This window comes from Ictidomys tridecemlineatus, unplaced genomic scaffold, assembly GCF_052094955.1.
Source record: "Ictidomys tridecemlineatus isolate mIctTri1 unplaced genomic scaffold, mIctTri1.hap1 Scaffold_85, whole genome shotgun sequence".
Taxonomy (NCBI): Eukaryota; Metazoa; Chordata; class Mammalia; order Rodentia; family Sciuridae; genus Ictidomys; species Ictidomys tridecemlineatus.
In genome coordinates this window covers 213,365-233,230 of record NW_027526100.1, presented here as the reverse complement: position 1 = coordinate 233,230, position 19,866 = coordinate 213,365, and the positions used below count along the sequence as shown (strand labels likewise).

At 32.5% G+C, this 19,866-nt stretch overlaps 1 pseudogene; it reads right to left on the bottom strand.

The window, feature by feature from the left end:
* Positions 1 to 18,877, bottom strand: part of LOC144374739 (son of sevenless homolog 2-like) — a 41,387-nt pseudogene extending 22,510 nt beyond the window's left edge.
* Positions 18,878 to 19,866: the final 989 nt, after the last annotated feature.

Below are 19,866 nucleotides of genomic sequence, written 5' to 3'. Positions count from 1 at the left end.
AAGTGATTTTTCCTCTTTTTATCTATAATATAAAATCTAAAACCTTAAATTTTTCTAAAACAAATTAGAAGATTAAGCAATCAAAAAATTTCATCCTCAGGACCTTGATAGTCATAATTTTGATTAGCCAGAGTTTCAAGTCTTAGATGTAGGAAGCGAGAATCATAATTGTTCAGCATTTAAGTACTTTTCCACTGAAAGGTCTTTTGGGGACAAGGGTGGAGTTTTGGTAAAGAGATGACTACAGGAGGGTAAGAAAGCATTAACAAATTTAGTTAATGTAATAAACATAGGAATTTCTTTTTAAATTTCATTGTTAGATTTTCTTACTAGATGTTAGTTTATAACTTGATAAGAGCAAACATTATACTTGAGAACCATTCAATATATTTCCTTTAAGTTATGAAGAAAGAGTGCACCATAGCTTTTATTCAAATCTATCCAAAAGTCCTAGCTAAAAGGGACAAGAAACAAAATAAATAACTAGGAATTGCAAAGAAAAGGAAAAAAAAAGAAAGAAAAAGTCACTATTTACAGAGATTATGACTATCCGAAAGGAAACTCCAAAACTCTATCTGCAAAGTGTTAATAAGAGAATTTACTAATGTTGCTGTGTCAAAAATCAACTAGATATGAAAATCTTTCATCAATAAGGAAAATAATTTGTTTAAAAAGTGTAACATAAATCTAACAAAAAAAGTATGAAGTCTCTATCAAGAAAACCATAAGACAGTATTAAATGGGTAAATAAATGGAGAGATATACCATGTTCCCAGTTGGGAAGACTCATGACTGTAAATTGGCACTAATTGATTTTACAGATCTAATGCAACTTCTATTACAGTTCCAATTTTCAACTTGGCAATGGTTGCACATGTCTGTAATCCCTACAACACAGGAGGCTGAGACAGAAAGACTGCAAATTCAGCCTCAGCAATTTATCAAGATCCTCAGCTACAAAGCAAGACCCTGTCTTAAAATAAAAAGGGCTACAAATGTGACTCAGTGGTAAAATGCCCCCTGGTTCAATCCTCAGTACCAATAATAATAATAAAATCCAATTTTTAAAAATGAAGCTTAAAATTATTCTAAAATTTATATATGAAAATAAAGGGCTAAGACCAAGTCAACCTTGAAAGATTGCTAAAAGATCTGCTATACTTTCTTTTCAAGAATTAGTATACAAGTAGGCTGGGGTTGTAGCCCAGTGGCAGAGCACTTGCCTAGCACATTTGAGGTACTGGGTTTGATCCTCAGCACCACATACATCTACAACTAAAAATAGAAAAAAATATAAAAAGACCAGAAACAGGACTACACATAAGGATACTAAATATATGACGGCTGATACTATAGGTCAATGGGGAAAAATGAATTAACAATAAATGAATTCAAACAACTGGGTAGCCTTATGGAAAAAAATGTAATAGTAGGGGTTGTGGCTCAGTGGTAGAGTACTTGCCTAGCATATGTGAGGCAGTGGGTTCAATTCTCAGCACTGCATACAAATAAATAAAATAAAGGTCCATTTACAACTAAAATTTTTATTTAAAAAAATGAAATAATATTCCAACCTCACCCATATTCAAAACTCATTTCCACCTTGAGTAAGGATTTAATGAGAAAGATAAAACATTAGGATAATGGGGGGGGGCAATTAAAGTGGAGAACAAAAGCATTAATAACAAAGAAAAAAATAAGTAAATTTGACTACATTAAGAATTCTTGTTCATCAAAACACACCACAAAAAAGATGAAAAGGGGAGCTTTTATCTGGGAAAAAAATAAATGATGATATTTTAGAATCCAGAATATAAGAGCATTTGTATATAACAATTTAAAGTTAAAAATTTTCCACAAGAAGAACGAAGAACCAAATAGAGGTTCAAACTCATTAAAAATCAGGAAAATATAAAACAAAACCACAATAATGGAAAAGATAAAGGCCTGAAAATATCAAGTATTGATGAGAATATAAAATAACTGGATTTCATACATTTCTGATGGGAGTGTGAATTGGTACAATTACTTGAGAGAACAACTTGGCATTATCTAGTAAAGTTGAAGACATCTATATCCTAAATTCTACTTTTAGAGTAATATATTTGGGTATATCAGGATATATATAAAGAATGTTAACAGCTATATTGTTCATAACAATTCCAAATGATTATTAACTAATTAAAAATGATTAAATTTTGGTAAACTGATTTCTATAATTATGATATAGTTATGAAAAAGAATGAACTATAGCTATAAACAACATGGATCAATCTTAGGAATACAGTGCTAAGAGTCATTGAAGAATTATAAAATTAAGAAACATGCAAAATAAAACAATATAGGTTAGATAAAAGCAAGAGAATTAAAAGCCTAAGATTCATTACAGTGAAAGAATGGAGGGGCTCTTAAACTGAATGCTAGGTACACAGATATTTTTATTCTTTATACCTTATATATAATTATAGAAATACTGTCAGGCTGGGAATGTGGCTCAAGCAGTAGAGTGCTCGCCTGGCATGCATGCGGCCCGGGTTCGATCCTCAGCACCACATACCAACAAAAGATGTTGTGTCCACCGAGAACTAAAAAATAAAATGAATAAATATTAAAAATTCTCTCTCTCTCTCTCTCTCTCTCTCTCTCTCTCTCTCTCTCTCTCTCTCTCTCTCTCCTCAAAAAAAAAGAAAAAAAAGAAAAAAAGAAATACTGTTGTCCAATAGTTTTTAAAATGAATGCTTAGCCTGTAAAATGAATAAAGTGCCTCAGAGTTTTTCAATATCTGAGTTGAAATAATTAATCTGAACAGATAGTTAATTTCTTTAATATATAAAATTCATAAGTAAATAAAATGCGAATACCCAAATAGAAAAATTCAAACATAAAAATATTTTTTCTTCTTCTCCCTCCAATCACAACCCACTAAAAGAATTAATGAAGAAAGACATATTTTTCCACACTATTCTTAATATTCATGCAACTCCACTTAGAGGTTTAGGGTTTGTTCTGTTTTGTTGTACTAATATGGAATCACACTATAGTCATTCAGAACTTCCTTATGATTTTTTCCCCACATATATCACATATATTCTTGCAAGATAATGTACAAAAATGACATCATTTTTTTCTATAGAACAATATTCCATGTTATAGGTATAAGATAATGTATTTAATCATTCTTCTGCTGATGGAAAGAAGAATATTTCTAGTTTTCTGCTACTAAAATAATGCTAAAATAACTATATCTTCATACATATAATTTTATACTGTGGTGCTTTTATTTCTTTAAGATTTTATTTATTTAATATTCTGGGTCTGAGAGTATGTGTACTTTAAATTTTAACATACATTGCTGGGTTGCTTTCCACAAAGGTTTTACAAATTTATATTCCCAAAGGCAATATTAATATAGTTGAGTTTTTACCTTGTTAGCTTTCACTTAGAAAAAGTCTTTCATAGTAAAAACACAGGAAGACCCCATAAATTTGGATTGATTTATGAGTCTATATATCAAGGCAGTATAAAAATGTTTAAATTAAAAAGCAGGCAAAATAAAGAGACACTGAAAAGATATAGTTTGACTGTCTTCATATCTTTAATATATTAAAAAGTCCATAAGTAAAAATGCAAACATCCAAAAAAATGAAAGAAGACATGAATTAAATAAATCATAAAAAAAATAAAAGTGACCAATAAATACATTTTAAAATATCCAATATCACTAGTAGCCAATAAATGCATTTGAAAATAGCTAACATCTCACCACTTTTTAAAAACACAAGTTTAAAATGAGAATTTTTATTTTTGGCTGATAAAGTCTTTAAAGTTTTCAATACAGTAATACCCAGAATCATTTATCATATTTTTTGCTAGAAAACACTTGGCAAAAGTACCATCTTTAGAAACTTCTAAGGAAATAATCATATTCTTTTTTTAAAGAAAGAGAGAGAGAGAGAGAGAGAGAGAGAGAGAGAGAGAGAGAGAGAGTGTTTTAATATTATTTTTTTTTTAGTTTTCGGTGGACACAACATCTTTTTTTTAATTTTTATGTGGTGCTGAGGATCGAATCCAATGTCCTGTGCATGCCAGGCGATTGCGCTACCACTTGAGCCATATCCCCAGCCCCAGGAAATAATCATATTCTTAAAAATACATCTACATATGGGTGGTCTATGATAAATTATTTGTCACAACAATAAAATCCAAAATAACTTAATTGTTCCACAACAGAATGATGGAATAAATTATGGTTTATGTGTGAGACAGAAAACTATGTAGGCATTAACAATATTGTTTTTGACAACAAACTAAAAAAAAGTGTTAAAGAGAAAAATATGTAGGCTACAAAAATCTACTTACAATATAATCTCAATTTTGTTATTAAAAGACATAAAATCTTTCTATACACTAAACACATTATTTTATAATTTAAAAGATAAAATTTTAGAAAGGGTTCTTTCCATATTATTTTTTGACTATATCTAAAGGTGACACTTCTCAGAGGAAGATACACAATCTATCAACAAACATGAAAAAACGTTCAACATCTCTAATAATCAGAGAAATGCAAATTAAAACAACTCTAGGATTTCATTTCACTCTAGTCAGAAGAGTAGTTATCAAGAAAACATGCAAAAATTAGTGTTGGCAAGGATGTAGAGGAAAAGGCACATTCATACATTGCTGGTAGGACTGCAATTGGTACAGCCAATCTGGAAAACAGTATGGAGATTCCTCAGAAAACTTAGAATGGAATCACCATTTTGACACAGCTATCCCACTCCTCGGTCTATTCCCAAAGGACTTAAAAACAGCATAGTATTGGGACAAAGCCACATCAATGTTTATAGCACCACAATTCACAACAGCTAAACTGTAGAACCAAACTAGATGCCCTTCAATAGATGAATGGATCAAGAAACTGTGGTATATATACACAATGGAATATTACTCAGCAGTAAAAGAGAATAAAATTATGGCATTTGCAGGTAAATGCATGGAGTTAGAGAATACCATGCTAATCGAAGTAAGCCAATCCCCAAAACCAAAGGTCGATTGTTTACTTTGATAAGTGGACACTAATCCATAATGGGGACAGGGGGATGGGTTGAGTGGAGGAAGTTTGGATTGGCCAAAGGGGAAGGGGCATGGGAATAGAAAAGATGGTAGAATGAGATGATCATCATTACCCTAGGTACATGTATGATTGCACGAATGGTGTGATCCTACTCTGTGTACAACCAGAAATGAAAAATTGTGCTACATTTGTGTACAATGAATCAAAGAACATTCTGCTGTCATGTATAATTGATTAGAACAAATAAATTTTTTAAAAAAGTTATTTGTGTGATTATATTTAATATCATTTGTCATTTATGGGAGACTATCAAAGTGCCATTGAAGAAATTCATGTGAAACTTTATTATATTTAGGTTAAGCACATTAAAAAGAGGTACAGGTCCTATATTCTTTGACAAATCCTAAACTTACTAGTATATATTGATATATTTTAAAAAATATTTTTAAATTTCTATATTTAAGTGGAAAATATGGATTCATTCAAAGATAAATTCAAGCCAGGAATGGTTGTAATCCTAGGTACTTGGGAGGGTGAAGCAGGAGAATCAGAAGTTTGAGGCGAGCCTCAGCAACTTAATGAGGCTGTAAGCAACTTAATGAGACCCTGTCTCAAAATAAAAAATAAAAAGGGCTGGGGGTGTTGTTCATAGTTGAGTGCCCCTAAGTTCAATCCCTGGTACCAAAAAGACAGGCAGTAGGAGCAATCTCTTTGATATTCATTTTATCTTTCCCCAAAAGGATGAAATATTTAAGCCTAAAACTTACCTCAAAGGTATGGTCTAGTCTGTACACTGACACTGAATTTACTGCACTGACTATCTCCAGTACACCACTGAAATTATTCAAGTCTTGAAAAACTTGCAGAATTTCTATAATTCTACTTAGTACTGCCACCCGTTCTTCAAAATTTTCTGCTTCCACAATGCATCTAATAACAACAACAAAAAATCCATGGCTTAGAAAAGTTTCTCCACCTAACTTAAGAAATAAGAAACTTCTTTAGAGCCAGAATTCAAGCTTAAATAGGACTTATTATGATGATGATTAAGAAGCAATAATAAAGAATAAACAAAACTTACTTTTAAAACCACAGGTTGAGGTTTCTGGTATGGCGAATCATTTTTAATAAATTTGGAGAATTTATCTCTTTATCTTCTTTGGTCCACACACTCCCTACAAGTTCAGAAGGCTGGACTTTCCTAAAAATAAATTTTAAAAAATCAGTACAACCTAATCTATCTATAAAGGATTAGTATCAAGATTATTTAAAGATCTGCTAAACTTAATTTAAAAACTGATAATGACAAACATGAAAAAATATTTTCTCTCAGGAAAAAAAAAACTGCAATAAAATTCCATTTTATTATTGCCAAAGCCACAAAACCTTAATAATATCAAATTGGTAAGAAATAATAAAATAATCTCCAACTCCAATATGCAAGTAAAAATTGATACAATCACTTTGTAAAACAATTCAGCAGGATCTTCCATTACTAAAGATATACATACTAGCTGACCCAACAATTCTATTGCTAAGTACATTCCTATGTAAACTCTTACAGAAAGTTACAAGAACTCATTCACAAGACTGTTCACTGAAGCACTATTTACAGAAGGTAAAACGCCAAACAATCTACCAGTTCACCAAAAAGAGACTGAATAAACTGTGGAATACTCATAGAATGGCTAAAATAAGTGAACTAGAACTATATTCATGGACTTTAACAGATATCAAAAAGAATATAAGTAAAAACATGATGCAGAATAAGTATGTTTAAAATGTACAAGCCAATACTATATATTATTTAGGAAAATGTGTGTGTGTATAGAGAGAGAGACAAACAGAGTAAGCATCAAATTCTGGGTAGTTGTTATTTTTTTTTTTTATTGTTGGTTAGTAGTTGTTATTTCTTGCGGGGAAAGGAGAGCAATGAATTAGGGAGAATTATAGAATTTCAATTTCATTTGTAATGTTTTTGTTATACATGAGCACTCATTACATGGCTGCTTATCATTAGGATAACTTCTCTAGATATTTATATTTCAAATGAGGGCTCCTGGATACAGAAAAGATTTTAATGGAATGATAGTGACAGGGGCTTACTGTTGAATAGTTGTTACTATTGTAGTGCATTAGTCTTCCTACCATTCCTCTTGTGAAGGATTGCTCATCCTTAATCTAGGTCTATATAGCAACATGTTAGAAGACTTACCTACAGGACATACTGTGATTAAAACTGCTATGAGCTTCCCTCCAAACCCAGGAAAATAGATGAGATATTTTTAAGCTGTCATGATATGTAGCAAAATGTTTAAAAAATAGGTAAGAGGTATGCTCAAGGTTTTTGAAAATAGACCAAGAAATAACAATTACCTACCTGTAGAGATAAGATTCCAAAAGTGTTAGCTGACGAGCAATTTCTATTGGGTGAAGTGTCATAAGATCAAATGTTTCAAACTGCCCTGGTTTACTGATATGCCATTCAATTGGTGGAGGTGGACTTTCAAAGGTAATATTATGGATTATTCCATTTGCCTGAGCTTGCTTCTTCCTCTTGATGATCTTAGCAATTGACTCTACCCATTTCTTCATAGCTTTCCCTAGAAAAAACACATAATTAGAATGTCTTTTACTTGACAGACATAACTGTAGATCTTCATATAATTTTTAACGTTCACTCAACTTCAACAATTATCAACTCATGGCAAATTTTTGCTTCATCTAACCCAAATCATGCCATTTCTTCACTCTGTTGTTTGTTTTTTTGGTACTAAGAACTGAACCCATGGATGTTTTCTCACTGCACTACATCTCCAGACCTTTTTTGTTTTTCATTTTCAGACAGGGTCTTGCTAAGTTGTTGAGGATCTCACTAAATTGTTAAGGCTAGTCTTGAACTTGTGATTCTCCTGTCTCAGTCTCCTGAGTTGCTGGTATTATAGGCATACACCATTATACCCAGCCCTAGTTATTCTTTAAACAAATTCAAAAATCATATCATTTTGTCTATATTTAAGTCTTTTTAAAATAATCATTAGGTCATTATGACATATAAAAAATGAATCATTTTTTTTTCTTTTTTAAAATTTGTTTTTAGTTATACATAACAGAATATATTTTGACATACTAGATGGAATATAACTTCCCATTCTTGTGGTTGTACATGAGGTGGAGTTACACTGGTCATGTATTCATTCATATATGAACATAAGAAAGTTATGTCTGATTCATTCAACTTTGTTTCCTATTCCCATCTCCACTCCCTCTCCTTCATTCCCCTTTATCTAATCAAATGAACTTTTATTCTCCATCCCTGTTATTGTGTGTTGGCATCCACATATAAGAGAGAACATTTGGCCTTTGATTTTTTGGCTTATTTCACTTAGCATAATGATCTCCAGTTCCATCCATTTACTGGCAAATGCCATACTTTCATTCTTCTTTATGGCTGAGTAATACTCCATTGTGTATATACACCACATTTTCTTTATCCATTCATCTTTTGAAGGGCACCTAGGTCGGTTCCATAGCTTAGCTATTTTGAATTGAGCTGCTAAATTTCTTTGTCAAAAAGTGTGATCTTAAAATCTTCAAATACTTGGTTAATACTCAAATTTCTATCTCTTAAATATTTTTCTTATAGTTAATTTTTTTAAAAGGACATAAATAACATTTACTTAATTATATTTAGTCCATATGTCCTAAGTTTCCTTAGGACTACAGGTTCTCCCTTTATGTCTCATTTTTGCTTGCAATTTATTTGTTGAAGAAATGGAACTGCTTGTATTGTGGTGATTCTCAAGTCTGTCTTGCCAACTGTACCCCTGTGGTATCATCTGCCATGTTTCTCTATCCCCCCTATTTTCTGAAAACCAGAGACATAGAGATTGATGTTTTTGTTTGTTTTAGTATTGGGGACTGAACCCAGGAGCACTTAACCACTGAACTTCATCCCTGGCTCTTCTCTTTTTATATTTTATTTTGAGACAGGGTCTTCTTAAGTTACTTGGAGACTTGCCAAGTTACTGAGGCTGATTTTTGATCCTCCTGCCTCAACCTCCCAAGGTGCTGGAATTATAGGCTTGTGCCACTGTGCCCAGCAAGATCAATGTTTTTACATGAATACTTGCCAAGAATACTTTAATAGGATTCTTAACCAATATCTTATACTGTTAGATAAAACACAAATGTTCTTAATATAACATGTTTGATGACACATATTATAGCCTGGAATTTTATCACATAGGCTATGTTTGAAACTTCAAGTTGGAAATTCCTATCTTTTAGACACAAAAATGTATTCCTCTGGGGGCTGGGGTTGTGGCTCAGAGGTAGCACGTGCAAGGGCCTTGGTTTGATCCTCAGCATCGCAGGCGCTGGATTTGATCTTAGCACCACATAAATGTAAAATAAAGATATATGTCCACCTAAAACTAAAAAAACAATATTTTTAAAAAATGTATTCCTCTGGAATATGTTTCTAAGAGAGGAAATATTATTTTAAAAAGCTGATAATCATCTAAAATTAAAGTACCAGATTAAGGAGAATAAAAAAGCATAAAATTGCTGGGTGTGGTGATGCACACCTATAATCCCAGTAGCTGGGGAGGCTGAGGCAGGAGGATCATAAGTTCAAAGTCAAGCCTCAGCAACTTAGCAAGACCCTAAGCAACTCAGCGAGACCCTGTTTCTAAATAAAATATAAACAAAGGGCTGGGAATTAGGCTCAGCAGTCAAGTGCCCTGCCCCTGAGTTTAATCCCCAGTACCAAAACAACAACAACAAAAAGCATAAAATTATATATATATATTATTTATTTAATGGAAACAAATGGCAAACTTGAGGGGACATAAAATTAAATAGCTTTAATTTATTAAAAAGGACTTTTGACATTTTTAAAAGCAATATTCTCCTTAAAAACTTAAAAGGGGGGGCTAGGATTGTGGCTCAGTGGTAGAGCGCTCGCCTAGCACCGGCGGGACCCAGGTTCGATCCTCAGCACCACATAGAAATAAAGGCGTTGTGTTGTGTTCATTTACACCTAAAAAATAAATTAAAAAAAAAAACTTAAAAGGGGGTTAAGAGTATAACTCAATGGTATAGCACTTGCCTAGCACGTGCAAGGGCCTTGGTTTGATCCTCAGCATCACAGACAAATAAAAATATGAGAAGACAAGGTTCTAAGACTTTATGTGGTTCTAAATATATGTGAGCTTACTGGAGTTTATAAAGATCATTCCAAATGTTATTTCAGCTTTTTAAAAATGGAAAGCAATTTACATTCTTAGTCATACAATTTTGAATATAAGCTCAAATGCAACATAAGAGCCAATCAAAACTTTAAATAATATACCTCTTACACTTGAAATGAAGGATTCCAGTCTTTTAAGCAATTCCACATCTCTTTCAAAGTCATAAAAATGGTGTTCAACCCAATGGTGAAATACATTTAAAATCCTGGTAAAATAAAAGAATCACATTTTAGTGAAATCTTCAATTATACATTTTTTACTTCTATACTTCTTCATTATACTTCTTTCATTTTTCTAATGCCATGGCGATAGTTTTATATGCAACAATCAATATAATACTTAGAGTCTCCATTTTTATTGAATACCTTAAGTGCTTCAATAAGAAGAAGAAAATCAATCTCCAAACTGTACATTATTTTTAAATTATACTTTAGCCAGGAGTGGTGGCTAACACCTGTAATCCCAGCTACTTGGGAGACCGAGGCAGGAGGATTGCAAGTTCAAAGCCAGACTGGGCAACTTAGTGAGACAGTATCTCAAAATAAAAAATAAAGAGCTGAGGATGTAGCTCAGTGGCAAAGTGCCCCTGGGTTCAATCCCCAGTACTGCAAAAAAATAAAAATAAACATAAAAGTTATACTTTAAAATATGTATTTGTATAAAGATTATGGTTTCTGTGCTTAATCACCAATTAATGTTAAGGAAAAGTGTCTTTTATTTATTCATATATAGAAAATACATGCTCTATAATAGAAAAGCTATTTTAAGTTTTTAAATTGAAAAAGTATTTTAAGCTGTAAATTTTTAATGTATTTTTCATATAAAATGGAAAATTAACTAAGATTTATTGTATTTGGTTCTAAATTCAAGTGCTAGCCTAGTGTCGTTGCACATGTCTATAATCCTAGTGACTTGGGAGACTACAGGAGGAAGACTGAACTTCAAGGCTAGACTAAGCAATTTAGCAAGGCCCTAAGCAACTGAGTGAGACCCTGTCTCAAAATAATAAATAAATAAATAAATAAATAAATAGGACTGGGTATGTAGCTCATTGGTAAAGCACCCCTCTGTTCAATTCCCAGTACCCCCCCCAAATAAATAAATAAATAAATAAATTCAAATGCTATCATCAAATTTCCCTGTAACCTACAAATATGCCTATAACCTTATTTCATTTTAAAAGACAAAAATATTTTTGTCAAGAGAGTGATTTTGTTTTGCATATCACAAAAATGATTACTCCTGATCTTGCAAGTATTTAATTATCTATACAAATATAAAATGCTCTCTACCAGAGACATCCTAATAATATTACTTTTCTTCCTTACTTAAACAAATGGCCATTTGCAGGTTAGATTTTTATTTCCCTACCACAGACAACTATATTTCTCTCAGACTATGCAAGTACATTTAATTACCAGTCTTCATCATGCTATTTATATTAAAACAACGTTAAGTCACTATGGTCTGGTAAGTTCAGGAGCTTAGAAAATATATCAAAAGATCATAAATTGTTAGCTTCTAATTTCCACTTATATCAGTTCAAACAGTTCTGCTTATATTTTCTTTCTAGTTTCTATAGTATTGATGTAATTTTAAAATTACGATCAGATAAAAGAAAAAAGTCTAATCAGACTTCATCAAACTTAAAAACTTCATCTCATCAAAGTATCATTAAGAAAACTAACAGGCAAACCACAATCTGGGAGAAAATATTTACAAAACCTTTTTCTGACAAAGGACTATATCCAGTCCTACTCGATACAACTTAGTAATAAAAAGATAACTCAACAAATGATAGACATGAGTCAAACCTATTCTTCAAAGATGAAGAATGACTAGCCAATAAGAGACAGTAAAATGTTCTCAACATCATTAGTCAATAGGGAAGAACAAATTAAAACCACAATGAGATACCACTATACACCCAACAGTATGGCTAAGGTATGAAGAATAACATCACTAAACAATGGTGAAGATATGCAGCAATGGAATGCTCATATATTGCTGGTGAGAATGTTCAGAAGAAGTTTTGACAGTTTCTTTTTAAAAGAAAACACACATCTACATTATGTCCTAGCTATTCTACTCTGAGTTATTTACCCAAGTGGGAAAAAAAGAAATACACACACCCACCCACACCCACATTCACAATAAGACTTCTAAGATAAAGTTCATAGCAAATTTACTCATAATCAAAGACTGGAAAAAATGCCCAGGTATCCTTCAATGGGAAAAAATACATGAACTGTGGTGTATTCATATAAGGAAATAACTATCTTAGTAATAAAATTTAAAAAAACATTGATTCAAGCAACATGGATGAACCTCAAAAGCATGTTGAGTCAGGCATGAAAGTTATAGAATCCATACCTTTCTTTCCCATACTAGTCAGAGTCACACCCACAACAGGAATGAAGTAATTCAGACTTGGGGATGGCACCAAAAGATCTCAGAAATTATTATCTTCTAAATTAACAAGTGAATTACAACTCCTGAACAGAGAACAAGGAATGTAGCCTTTGAATGGTTCTTTAAAAACCCTTGTTCCCCCTGATTAGCAGAATCAAAGCCTCTGGGACTGGAGTCCCCTGTGTTTCCTTTTTGCTAGCAAAGCAATAAAACTTCTCTCTCCTTTTCCTCAAAACAAAACCAAAAAAGTGTAAAAATCAATTTATACAAAATTCTAAGACAAGTAAAAGAGTCAATAGCAGGATAAATCAGAATACTGCCTTTGGGCAGTAGCAACAAAAATTGACTAGAAGGAGCACAAGGGAACTTTCTGGGTTGTGGTCTATCATTCTGTATCTTGAAAGGAGTTTGAATTACAAAGACATTAAAATTTAACCAAAGTACACTTAAAATGTGTGTATTTCATGTTATGAACATTTTAGAACAAATGAATAATAAATACTGAAATGTTATTGATATATAAGTTGAAGCATTTAAGAAATAGTGTATTTTGAAACACATTCAAGAGATTAGGTGATTAATGAACTGAGTGAAAAATGAAAAATAAATATATGTGATAAAAGCAAGTAAAATAAAATGTTAACAGTTGATCTGGTGGATTTATCATTGTTCACTATGAAATTCTCTCAATTTTTCTCTTTTTTAAAATGTCAGAATAAATTGCTAAATAAAATATATTAGCTTACATTTTACTAAAATTCCTTCAATGCTCACAGAAAAAGTTTAACAAACTGGCTTGAATTTCAAAGCCATCTTCAACTCTACCCCAATATAGTTAATCTCCTCTATTACAACTTACAATACAATGTCTTCATTCCTCTAAGTTCAATTTCCTTACCTATTTCCTCTGCACACCATTCTCAATCCTGTCTTTTAACCTTTGTTCATACTACTTCTAGGTACCCTCCATACCTTCAATCACCTTTCTGCATATCTAAATTCTACACATCCCTTCGGGACAATCTCAGATTTTACCTCTTCTAAGATGTCTTCCCTAACTACTGGAGTCTAATCTTAGCTATTCCTGAAGTTTTATAGGGGTATATTTTTGTGAGCCATTGAACTATTCAAAGTAGTATAATGTATAACTATTTCATGTATATTTTTACCCCAATAAAATCATAATATTATGGAACCATATCATGACAGTCTATTATTTTTGTATTCACCATAAGTCGACAAGTATACAACTGAGAACATGCTTAGATATAAACATTTAAAGAATTCACATGACTGAGATCTAAGATCTTATTTCCTGTCTGCCCTATAATAGGGACCTCATAAATGTATGCCTCATTTGAGTAGATTAGTGCAAATGCATTACAGTTACTTGAGAAAAATTATTCTTCTTTCTTGCTAATGTAATGGGTAAAAAATCTCATTTTCTTATACAAAGAATGACATGTTAAAAGTTTTGGCTAAAAGACATATAGCTAGGAACACCAATATTCCTCTAAAATTGAATTTATTTATGGTAATTATCCTGGAAAATAATAAATCCAGCTCAAAGCTATAATTTATTAGTTAACAGTAATCAAGGAAACAATATTTAGAAAAAATATTTAGATCATATATAGTTAATATGATAACTCAATATCCAATGATAAGGGGTAGATAATACTTTAGTTTTCATTTGGATTATAAGAAGGTTAAAGGAGCTTCCAGTTTTTAATGCTTAGTGAAACAAAAACACAATGGCTCAATAGGTCATATATGGTCCCATCCTGTCACTCCCTTTACATGACCCAAGTTCAAATTACTTAATCATACTAAGTTTTCCATTTCTTCATATACAAAGTTAGAATAATCATTGTGTTGCACCATAAAAAAATTGTGTTTTGAGGATGAGATTAAAAAAAGATAAAGCACTTAGGGTAATATCTAGCACAGAAAGTACCTAACTGGCAACTCTATAATTAAATCTATTATAGAAATTACTGCAATGATTCCTTAGGTAACTTTACATAGGATAAAGAGTAGAAAAAGCAGTAGAACTTCCATAAATATTAAAAATTATAAAAAAAACAAACAAGGACCAAGTACCATTACAAAGGGACATAAGGGAAATAAAGTGGAAAGCTGACAGTAAGCAAGCTTATATATGTAAGTTTTACTTATAATAACACACATTTATTTTGATCTGTAAATATATCACATGTCAGAGAGAGCTGATGTAAATAACATGGTATACTTATATAAATTTCTTCAGGATATTTATTTAAAATAGCTTCACAGTGAAAGAAATTTGGAAATTTAACTGTCATAAAATTAACAATAATATTTATATTTAATTAAGAGCTAAGAATTTTGTGTTAACTATATACTGAAAATGGCACATAAGAAATGTAATATTCAGGTCAAACCTAAGTTGTACTGGTTGGACGTATTCCTTTCGGAATCTTTTAAGGTCTGCACTGATTGCCTGCTCACCTTTCTCTATTGCCAATTTGTCTGCTTCAGTGAGTTCTGGCTCTGGAATTTCAAATCTAAGAAGAAAACCAAAAGTACAGGAATTTGTTCATAAATAAATGAAAGATATTTTAAATACAACAACAAAAAAATTGACCAAAGAATCCCCTCTCCTATCACTTTGTAGAAAGTGCAATTACTGTTAAGCCTTCCCTGCAGTACTCCATACTACACAAGTACAAAAATTGCCTTCAGCTATATGATCCTAAGATTTTATATCAAATCTTTATAAAAAGTTTTTTATGATTAGCATTAATCAACCAACAAAGGGTTCATGGAAAAGATCCAAGAAAAGATCCAAGAAAAGAATCCACAGGAATATAACTTCTTTAAAGATCATAAAGAGCTGGGAGATTTAGTGTATGCCTGTAATCTCAACTACTAGGGAGTTGAGGCAGGAGGACTGCAAGTTCAAAGTCAAACTCAACAATTCAGTGAGACTGTCTCAAATAAAATAAAAGAGACTGAGCATGTAGCTCAGTGGTAGAGCTCTAGCTAGCTTCTGCGAGTCCCTGTATTCAATCCCCAGTACCATAATGTGAAAGAAAGGACTTATCTAACCATCTATCCTTAATATTTATATCATAAAATGAAAGCGGACTAATCAATTTCCTTAAATACGTGAGTATGAAATTCAAAAAGGAAGCCCAAGATGAACTTTTAAATTAAGAACATAACCTAAGTGGGTAAGGTAAAAAATCAAAATTAAAAAACCAAAAACCTTGACTAACCAGAGGAAATATAGCTATAATGTAAGTTAGGAAATATAGCTATAATGTAAGTCTAGCAAATATACTTTCCTTATTTTGGACACAGAAATAGAACAATAGATTTTCAGAACATATTATACTAAGTCTTGTAAGTTTAATTTCATAGAACAAAATGGAAATAGGGGTCAAGACAAAATTTTAGTTAAGTTTATAAACGTAAAACAAAAATCATTTTGTAGTTCAGATTATATATGTACATATTCATATACATGTGTGTATATACATATACATATTTGTGTATGTATATATGTATTTTAGTACATTTTGTTTTTTGAAATTGGATCTCATTATGTTGCACAGGCTGTCTGAAATGATCCTTCTGCCTCAGTCTCCCAAGTACCAGAATTATAGACCCATTCCATGACATCCAGCCAGGTTCTTCTTTTTAAACTACAAAGCATTTAAAGTATCACTAAGTAAAAACATTCAGTTAAAAAAATTTTTTTTCAATTCAAAAAATGTTTAAATATTAATAAAGGAATTGTTTTTTAGGCTTAATAATAATACATGATTTATTTAAAATAAAAATTTTTAACTTTCAGAGATACACATAGAAGTATTTACAGACGAAATATGTTTTCTGAGATCTACTTCAAAATAATCCTGGGGGTAGAATATTTAAATCTGTAGGGAAGCAGATAAAACATGTATTGATAATTATTGAAGTTAGATAATGGATAAATGGGTTCATTATATTTTCTGTCTACTCTTGCACATGTTTGAAATTTTCCATAACAAATTTGTTTTAAAATCAAAAAGTGGAAAATTTCCTTAAATAACAGAACAAATTTTACTATATTGTTGGTTTTTTTTTCTCTCTAAATTGGGTCTTTAAGGGGCTGGGATTGTGGCTCAGCAGTAGAGCGCTCGCCTAGCACATGTGAGGTGCTAGGTTCCATCCTCAACAACACGTAAAAATAAATACATAAAATAAAGGTATTGTGTCCAACTACAACTAAAAAATATTTTCAAAAACTGTATTAAATTGGGTATTTAAGATTACCTCTTGGAATATTGCTAATAGCCGAAAAGAACTATGTTACAAACAGCAAACACTACTTAAAAAGTATGGTAATACATCTAATGTAATGCCAAATAAATTATGTCAACACCTACCTGAGTAGGTACCAGCTACTAGGCACTTTGCAAGGTACAGAACAGTTAATTTTTTTATAAAATATTAATGCAAGTAAAATATACATTTTTCTCACTGTTCAATCAGTAAGCTTAGCAATTCCTGGTTTACAAAACGAACGATATGTAGTAAGAAAAGTATGAACAAAATTGGGATCTGAAAAAGTAGAGCATAAACATATTTCATGTTCAATTTTTTAGTTTAATTAATTCAAAATAGCATATTTCCCTTCCTTTTTAGTTTGGTTCTTCCTGCCAACTGTGGTATTTTCTTGATAAATAAGGATTGTTTTCAAATTTTTAAAATTTGCATTAATATGCAAATTTTATGAGCACTTATTTAATAACTAATCAAGTTAACAATATTTAATTAGCTATTTATCCCTTTTGATTCTGCAGTATTTTAATATTCTGGAGGCAATTTATTTTTTTTTTCCTGAGATCTTCTAAATAATTCTGGGAGTAGGTATTTAAATCTGTAATGAAACAGATGAAACATGAGTTGACAATTATTAAAGTTGGATGATGGATAAATGGGTTTATACATTATCTTTGAACACCATTTAAAAGCTTTTGGGAATTAGGCCCTAGGTAAGTACTCACAATGAGTTTCACATACCTGCATACATATGATATGTTAACCTTTCAATTAATTTCACCACAGTTCCTCCTTTAATAATGGGGATTCCACTTCTACTTTGCAAGTTGTCTTCAAAAACAATGTTTTCCTCAGAGTCTTTTACCACAAAACGATACACATCTGGACTTGGTAATCTCAGTGGCTGATCATTTTCTTCTTTCAATAAAACAGAATCTAGCATTCTATCTAGAGTACTACGATAATGAAGAGAAATAATGGTTGCCATCCAATTATTTTTCTCTTCTGCAGAATTAGCAGCAAATATTATGCTGTCTTTGGATACTAATTCAAAAGCATGTCTGCACTCACAAGTATCTTCCTTATCACAGATTTGTACTTTCCTCATGACAAACTTTTCTTTTAATCTATATTCTGCACTACTATAACCTGGAAGCGGGGTCTGGCCATGATTAGGTTTACAGCTGATCATTAAGCCATCAAAGAGAAAAATATGTCATTCATGTTTAGCACCAGTTCTTGTCAATTATAAATTCATTGCAGCACTGTCCAATATCTTTGCCTTCCCATCCATCTATGTTTTTCTGAATTTCTTTCGTTTTTTTGATGGCCAGGTGCTTGCTTCTTAATTGATGATTATAAAAAGGGCAAACAGGATCCCTAATAAAGAAAATGAATATAAGATTATTCAATGATTACACAGTTCTAATTCCTAATTTCTTCAAGTGAGAACTATCTCAAATCAAGTGACAAAAATATTAAGTTGGAGTGAGGGTGTAATCCAGTGGTAAAGCACACAGTTATTAGAATACATCAAATTATGGGTTAAATCCCCAGACTTTCAAAAGAAAAAATTAAACATCCAAATACTAAATTTTATATACAACATTTACTTTTTTTCATTACTGTGAAAGTGAAGTACTACAGACTATATTTCAAAATTCCTAATGCCATAAGTACTAAAATTACAAAAGAATCCTAAATTCTTATACTGATTATACAATTTTTTTTAGATTCATTAAGTGTATCTTAACATATGATCTTCTTTCTTTTGTAAAAATTCAAGGTTGGGTTTGGCAGTCCCTGGCTGTTGCTTTTGCATCTCCCCTTTATTCCCTACAGCAGCCACAGGGCTGCTTCCTAAATGCCATACAAACAGCCTCACTCCTTTGCTCCAGACCCTCCAATACCTTCTATCCACCCAGAACAGAGCCCAGAGCCCTCATCATGTCCTACAGACCATGGGGTGGGAGCTGAGCAGGAAACAGGGTGCCCAGACTCCCGGACTTGTTTTCCTGGGGCTGTCAACAGAGCGGGGATCCAGACCTCGTCTTCTGGTGCTGCCCTGGTGGTGGGTGAGGTTCTGTCCTCAGGCACTGTCGGCAGAGTTTACCCTCCCATCTCAGCAGAACAGAAAGCTGGAAGCCTGGAACCTGGTCTCCTTCCTTGTTCATTCAGTGACCACCTAGCTGGAGGACTGGCCGAATGTCTTGCACAGACCAATGAGTGTTAAGTGTGCCTCCTTCCTGCACAGCAAGCCTAGGGCCTCACCAGGCACAGAGCTACGCAGGGCCTGCTCTGCAGAGCATTTGTTTAGTAGGCAGGTGAGGCTTGGTGGGAGGGGACGTTCCCTTCCGCTCTCTTTCCCAAGTTGAGTTGGCATCTGAAAGACGTGCTTCCACATTAAAAGAAGGAGAGAGAAGGCCATCGTGGTGGTTACCCCAGCATCGATGTCCATACCTGCTGTGTCCGGCTGGTGGCAGGTTCTTAAAGTGGTCCGTGGATGTGCAATCACGCAGGATCAGGAAGCCAGAGAAAACCAAGGTCGGGAGAGGAAGGACATGGCCAAGGCTGTCGGGTCAGAGGGGCTCTTGCCTAAAACTCTCTGGACCATGCGTCTACATTTTTGCCAGAGTCTACATAAGAGTAATTTTTTTTCTTTGAATTCTCGTAAGTTTTGTCTCATTTTTTTTTTGGAACCGTCAGAGGTTTTACATGTTTTACCACAAAAGCGGGAGCAACACCATCAAGTCCATGGTTAAACTGAGCTTTTTGTAAGACAGAGAAACAGGAAATAGATCGTTCTAAACA